Source organism: Glycine soja, chromosome 15 (assembly GCF_004193775.1).
Source record: "Glycine soja cultivar W05 chromosome 15, ASM419377v2, whole genome shotgun sequence".
NCBI lineage: Eukaryota > Viridiplantae > Streptophyta > Magnoliopsida > Fabales > Fabaceae > Glycine > Glycine soja.
The window spans coordinates 31,830,022-31,837,517 of record NC_041016.1 but is presented as its reverse complement, the minus strand read 5'-3'; positions in this window follow the sequence as shown (position 1 = coordinate 31,837,517).

Here is a 7,496-nt window from a genome sequence, read left to right as displayed (position 1 = left end):
GCTCAACCTTCATTTCCCAATCTAAATAAGCCTCTACATTGTCCTTACCATGGAAGTATGGGAGGTTAATGTTAGCCTCTTGAGGCTTTCTTTCCTTTTCTCTCCTATGGGAGTAAGGTCTAGGATGTGACCTATGCCTTCCTCTATAATAGTCACTAAGTTCTTCACTTAGGCTCTTGTAGGAGTCACGACAACTATAGGAGGCATGTTTTTCATTTCTTAACTCCTTTAGTTTTTTCTTTCTTTCTTATTCCCTTATTTGTTCCCTCTCATCTTGACTTATTTCTACCCTCTCTTTTCCTTTTTCTTTTCTTTCTAGTTTTTCTTTCCATGACTTGAGGGAACTCAAATCATCTAATATTCTAGATAGGGTCCTTATGACTAGTACCCTTACCATTAACACTAGATGAATGATGACTCATGTTGGTTCCTAAGTTGTGGTTCTTTCTTGTTGGGGGTTTGCAAAAGGTAAAAGCTAGGGTTCAAAAGAACTCAAGATAAGTTTGATAAGTAAGAAGAAAGTATTATGCAATAACAAGATAAACTAGGCATGACTAGTAAAGTAAATTAGCTATGAAGGTAAGCAAGAAATTAAAGTGCATGAAATGTAAACTAGGCAGATCCTAAGAGTGTTCAGATGACCACATTTAAGGTTCCCAACAAACACTCACTATCCTAAGGGAGAATTGCCTAAAATTATTACACACAAATGGAAGTAGGGTGACCTATGGAGGCTCCCAACTTACTTCCAATGAAAGGCCTTTTTGTTACAAAATTTGAAAGCAATGAAAGTAAGTAAATTGTCAATTACAAAATTACAACAAGGTCCTCAATTTTGGTGGTTGTTCTCTCTTTGGTGATAAACACTAATTATAGAACAAATTTTGAGCCAAAACAACAAGCACACTTCCCTTTCACTTTCTTTTTTATTTTTCCTGGACACTGATTTTTTGCCAACTTTTATGATTTTATTATTTTTTCCTTTTATCCAAATCACTTGGTTATTTTTTTCTAATTTTTTTTCCAAAGGTGTATAAAATTCAGTAAAATTTTCAGCTTTAAATTCATAGTGACCAATTCCGAGTAATGTTTACAAGTTTGTATGTTCAAGCTGCCAGCACCAGCGATTTCAGACTTTGAATTTTTTAAGCATGGTATATTGATTGGCATAGGCTTACTTTAAACCTTCCTATGTATGTTAAACTCACTAGGATTGTTTACCACAATTTTAGGAGTTCAACATTCCCTTAGGATCAAAATTTCAGCCAGCAATTCAATCACCAAAACTCAAATTCACAATAGACACAATCATAAGGAAACCTAAAACTTCAAGAAAAGGTTCACAATCAAAGACTCTCTAAGAATTATTCATGAACATGTTAAGGACTAACTAACATGCAAGATTTGACTCAACTCAAATAACAGGCTAAAACATTTCATACACTCATGAACAAAAGAGTTAGAAAAAGAAACAAGAAAATAAAATTCAGCACAACAAAAGGAATCTTATGTGACAAGTTTCATGACTAGACATGATGATGCAATCCTACCCCACAAGGGCATCAGATAGAAGACTTCAAGAAGATTGGGCCAAAGATGCAAGGGAAGGCCTTAGGGTTCTCATGAGCCTTAGGGTAGATTTCGGGCCCATAGGCTAAATATGAGCCCACTTATCTTTGTACATATTAGATTAAGGTTTCATTATTTTTGGGCCTTGTATTTAGGGCTCCATAATATAGGTAAGGTACACTAGAAATATAGGACTTTTCAGCCCTTGTATTTTAGGGCACCTACACTAGTTTTTGTATTAGGGGTAGTTTTGTAATGTCACATGCATTAAGTGAATATTGGATGTGTGTGGTTGGAAATAAATTTAATTGAATTGGTAGAAGCCCAATCCAATTAAATTTTAGAGGGGGAGGTGAGCATTTGCTTGCTACACCCCATTGCTACATCATATAGTCACACTTCGTGTATGTCCTTCGTGCTTTACATGCCTCATGACACCTAAGCATACTTAGTGGAGAATCTTGGACTTGATCTTGGATTAGTCATAGCTAAAATTCACTTAGTGAAATTTTGGCTCCAAAATTTGGCTCCACAAATTCAAATTCAAATTCAAGTGAAATTTGAATAGAAATTCAAATTTCCCTCCAATTTTGTGTGACACTTAGGCTATAAATAGAGGCTATGTGTGTGCATTTTTTCAACTTTGATCATTTGAATATTTAACTTCAGATTTCAGAGCTCTTTTAGAGCACAAAATTTCGTTCTCTTCTCTTCCTCTCCCTTCGTTCATCTCCTTCTTCCTCCAAGCTTTTATCCATGGCCTCCTATGGTGGTCAGCTTCTTCTAGACTCATCTCCTCCTTGAAGTGGGGTCTCCTCTCTCTTTTCCTTCTCCATTCTGCTGCCATTCATCTTCCAAGAAGCAAAGGAATCCATTGATGAAGAACTAGGCCTACAAGCTCCAATGGAGCTTACATCATGTGGTATCAAGAGCATCTTCATTTAGGTGATGTTGTTTTGCTTCCTCTATCTTTTTGTTCGGTGAATTCTCTTTAATTCCTTGTTCTTCATCTTATTCTCTACGCATATCCTCCATTGTCTTGTGGTTTGGTGCTGTTTATAGTATATTCAAAAAAGATAAACCGATTAAATCTTAGATCTACAATTGCTCTTGCATTTCTATGGTTCAAATTTTGTAGATCTACTCTTGAATCTTGTTTTTGTGTTGATTTTAGGTTCTATCAATTTTCATTCATAATATTCTTGTGCTGAACCTTTAGATCTAAATTTTCTTCCAAAATATTGATTAGAAAAAAAAAACACAAAAATCTAAGTGTAAATCACTTAATCCATGTTGTCTTAGAGTCTTGTTTAGTCATAGTAATTGTCACATTATGCTCTAAGTTTGTGTAGAATTTTTATTTTGTTTATTGAATTCTAGATACATTTGTTCATGTATTCTTGTCATTCGTAGCCTATCTTTTGAATTTTGAGTCTAATTCATGCATGTTATTTAGTCCATAACATGTTCTGAATCAATTCCTAGAAGTAGTCTTGTTGTTGAACTCTTTTTTGTTTTCTAAGATTCCTACATGATGCCTATGATGAAGTTGAGTTATGGTGCTGAGTTGTGGCTGGATTTGTGAATCAAATAAGTCTTAAGCTCTCTTGAATTGTGTTATTCAAGATAATTGAGCATAATAAAACACAAATTGTAACTATCCAAGCCTTAAGCAACATAAACACTACTCTTGATTTCTAGGTTGAAATCACTAGTGCTGCCAGCTTGAACATACTAACTTCTATAAATTACTGGGAATTGGTCGCTACGTGTTTTGAGCTGTAATTTTTACTGAATTTTCTAGACATCTGGAACAAAATTATAAAAAAGAACCAAGTGATTTGGATTAAAGTAAAAAATAAGAAAAATCACACAAGTTGGTAGAAAATTCAGTGTCCAGGAAAAAAAAGTAAAAGGGAAGTGTGTGCTTGTTGTTTTGGCTCAAAATTTGTTCTATAATTGGTGCGTATTTTATACCAATCCTAGTTCTGGAACTTCAATTAAAAAGTATTGTGAAAACAAGTGCCAAAACTAGAGGTTTCTTGAGTCTTTTTTTTCTTTTCTTTTTTTTAGTTTTTCTACTCTACTCTAGTGTCATTCTAGGTTTTTCTTTGAGTCCTAGCTTGCTTTTGTTTGCTTTTCATTGCTTTAATTGTTGAATAATCCTTGAAAATTTGTCTTGTCAAAACTCTATTGGTTTATCTTTCATTTCATTTTTTTGGTCTTTGGTTATTGCTTGTCTTTTTGTTTCCTTGTTTGTGAGTTGCCATATAGGGAATTGGAAAGGAGGATTGGTGCCATACCTTGAAGAATTTGAGTCAAGAAGCAAGGGGCCAACCAACTTAAGAGCTATTGGACTAAGAAGCACTCCAAATTGAGTGAAACATGAAAGAGAGAATAGCCACCACAATTGAGGAATTTGTTTTTGTAATTTTGTAATTGGCAATTTGCTTTGCTTTCAAATTTTGTAACAAAAAGGCCTTTCATTGGAAGTTGGGAGCCTCCAATAGGTCACCCTACTTCCATTTGTGTGTAATAATTTTAGGCAATTTTCCCTTAGGATAGTGAGTGTTTTGTTGGGAACCTTAAATGAGGTCATCATAACACTCTTAGGATCTGCCTAGTTTGCATTTCTTGCACTTTAATTTCTTGCTTACTTTCATAGCTTATTTCCTTTACCCTCCATTGTCAAACCGCCTAGATAGCTTGCCTTTTACCAATTAGTTTTTACCTTATCTTTCACACCTCTTTTAGTGTTTATTTTGGCTAGTTTCAACCATAGTTTCTTTTACCTTTTGTTTTCAAACCCCCAACAAGAAAGAACCACAACTTAAAAACCAACATGAGTCTTCATTCTTCATCTAGTGTTAATGGTGAAGGTTCTACTCCTAAGGACCCCTTGTATAAGATATTAGATGAGTTGAGATCCCTTAATTTGTGGAAAGAAAAACAAGAGAGAAAAGAAAAAGGAAAAAAAAGAGTGGAAGAAATAAGTCAAGATGAAAGAGAGAAAATAAGGGAAGAAGAAAGAAGGAAAATACTAAAAGAGTTAAGAAAAGAAAAACATGCCTCCTATAGTAGTCATAACTCTTGCAAGAGCCTAAGTGAAGAACTTCGTGACTATTATGAAGGAAGGCATAGGGCACATCCTAGACCTCACTCCCATTGGAGAGAAAAGGAAAGAAAGCCTCAAGAGGCTAACATTAACCTCCTATACTTCCATGGGAAGAACAATGTAGAGGCTAGCTTAGATTGGGAAATAAGGATAGAGCAACAACTTAAAAGGAAGTCTACTTCAAAATCTTATGGCTCTCACTCTTATCCAAAGAAAGACCAAGGTCAAGGCATCTTAGGGATGACACCTTCTAAGCCCAAAGATGATAAGGGGAAGACAATAGAAAAGCAACCCCTTAAGGCTAGTATGTAAGAGAAGACTAGCTCCATAAAGTGCTTTAAATGTCTTGGAAGAGGGCACATTACTTCTCAATGCCCCACCAAGAAAACCATGATTATGAGGGGCCAAGACATTTATAGTAGCTAAGATGAGGCTACTAGTTCACCTTCCTCTAGTGAAAGTGAAGAAGCAAAAGGGGAAGAATCTAGTAATGAGATCTACCCCCAATAAGAAGGACAAATTTTAATGGTTAAGGAGGTAAGTGTCTCCTCCAAGAGGTTAGCTAAGAAGGAAAGAAATTTTGAAATAAAGACAAATATTAAAAAAATTTCCCCTCTTAGACAACCTCCACATTTTCTCCTTTGTAAAAAGACACTTGTTGGCATTGCCACACCTCTTAGGCTTAAGTTTATTCCTCAACTAAAGGAGTTGTGGGATGAGGGTTTGGTTCGCAAGAGCTTAAATCCTTGTGCTTTGTTGGTGCCCAAAATAGGTATTATTAGGCACCAAATCCCTATGATAGGTGGTATGCTGAATGTGTTGAGTGGTGCAACCCTCTTTTGTAAAATCACTCATGCACCCAACATCTTCATGATTTGTGTACATAGGGACTTACTAGGTAGGTTTGTTCTTATTTTTTGTTTCAATACAAACTTAGGTGCTCATATGGGACACCTTAGGTTTGTCATAATTTTTTATAGGAATATCAACATGAAAATAAAGAAAAAGGTATGTTTTATTCCATTACTTTCCTTAACTTTTTAAATAGTGATCAAGGGCTTCCCATGGACCCTAAGAGAATAAAGGTCATTCCTGAATGGCCTACTCCACCATGTATAAGGGAAATTTGGGGCTTCAATGAGTTAAAAAACTTTTACAAAAGGTTTGTCCCATATTTCTCTATACTTGTAGCACCACTCATTGAGTTGGTGAGGAACTATGTTCTCTCATGGGAAGATGTTCAGGAAAGGGATTTTCAGTCCTTACGCTACTCTCACATGCCCAACATCACTAATACATATGTTTTTATTCTTTTTACAGGTGTTGAGGAAAGAATCCCTGAGTTTCAAGAACATATGGATTTGAGGTCAAATCCTTTTCAAGGGAGAGGGAATGATGCAATCCTACCCTGCAAGGGCATCGAATAGAAGACTCCAAGAAGATTGGGCTAGAGATGTAAGAGAAGGCCTTAGGGTTCCCATGAACCTTAGGGTAGATTTCGGGCCCATGGACTAAGTATGAGCCCACTTATCTTTGTACATATTAGATTAATGTTTCATTATTTATGGGCCTTGTATTTAGGGCTCCATAATATAGGTAAGGTACCCTAGAAATATAGGACTTTTTAGCCCTTTTATTTTAGGGCACCTAGACTAGTTTTTGTATTAGGGGTAGTTTTGTAATTTCACATGCATTAAGTGAATATTTGATGTGTGTGGTTGGAAATAAATTTAATTGAATTGGGAGAAGCCCAATCCAATTAAATTTTAGAGGGGGAGGTGAGCATTTGGTTGCTACACCCCATTGCCACATCATATAGTCACACTTTGTGCATGTCCTTCATGCTTTACATGGCTCATGACACCTAAGCACACTTAGTGGAGAATCTTGGACTTGATCTTGGATTAGTGGGCTTAAACATAGCTAAAACTCACTAATCATAATTAGTGAAATTTTGGCTCCAAAAATTCAAATTCAAATTCAAGTGAAATTTGAATAGAAATTCAAATTTCCCTTCAATTTTGTGTGACACTTATAAATAGAGGCTATGTGTGTGTATTTTTTCAACTTTGATCATTTGAATATTAAAGTTCAGATTTTAGAGCTCTTTTAGAGCGCAAAATTTCGTGCTCTTCTCTTCCTCTCCCTTCATTCATCTTCTTCTTCCTCCAAGCTCTTATCCATGGCTTCCTATGGTGGTCAACTTCTTCTAGACTCATCTTCTCCTTGAAGTGGCATCTCCTCTCTCTCTTCCTTCTCCATTCCGCTGCCATTCATCTTCCAAGAAGCAAAGGAATCCATTGATGAAGAAGATCCTAGGCCTACAAGCTCCAATGGAGCTTATATCACATGACTTCTATGACAAAACTACAATCAGTGAACATGTCACTCTAGATTTTTTAGGTTTTCTTCTACTTTAATGTTTTTGTAAGAATTTTATGCCAACCACAAAAATAGCAAGACAAAACTCAAAGGAACCTAAACTCAACACAATTCATGGTTCAAGAACAAGAACAAGAAATTTGAACCATAGAAAATCAAATCTAGCTTTTATAGCAAGTTTAATCGGTGGAAATTCTAAAGAATCATGTTAACAATATTCAACACAAGACATGTGAGGAAATACATGGAGAAAAAAAATGAAGAAACAACAATGGAGGAGAAGGTAAAGCTGAAAATTAATGGAGGTTTAAGGAGCACCTACTTGAAGCTCTTGTGCTCTGATACCGCTTGATGAAAGCTTGCTTGAGAAGCTTTTATAGAGGCTGGATCTTTGAGCTTTGAAATTCTGATACTGAGGACAGATGTTGGT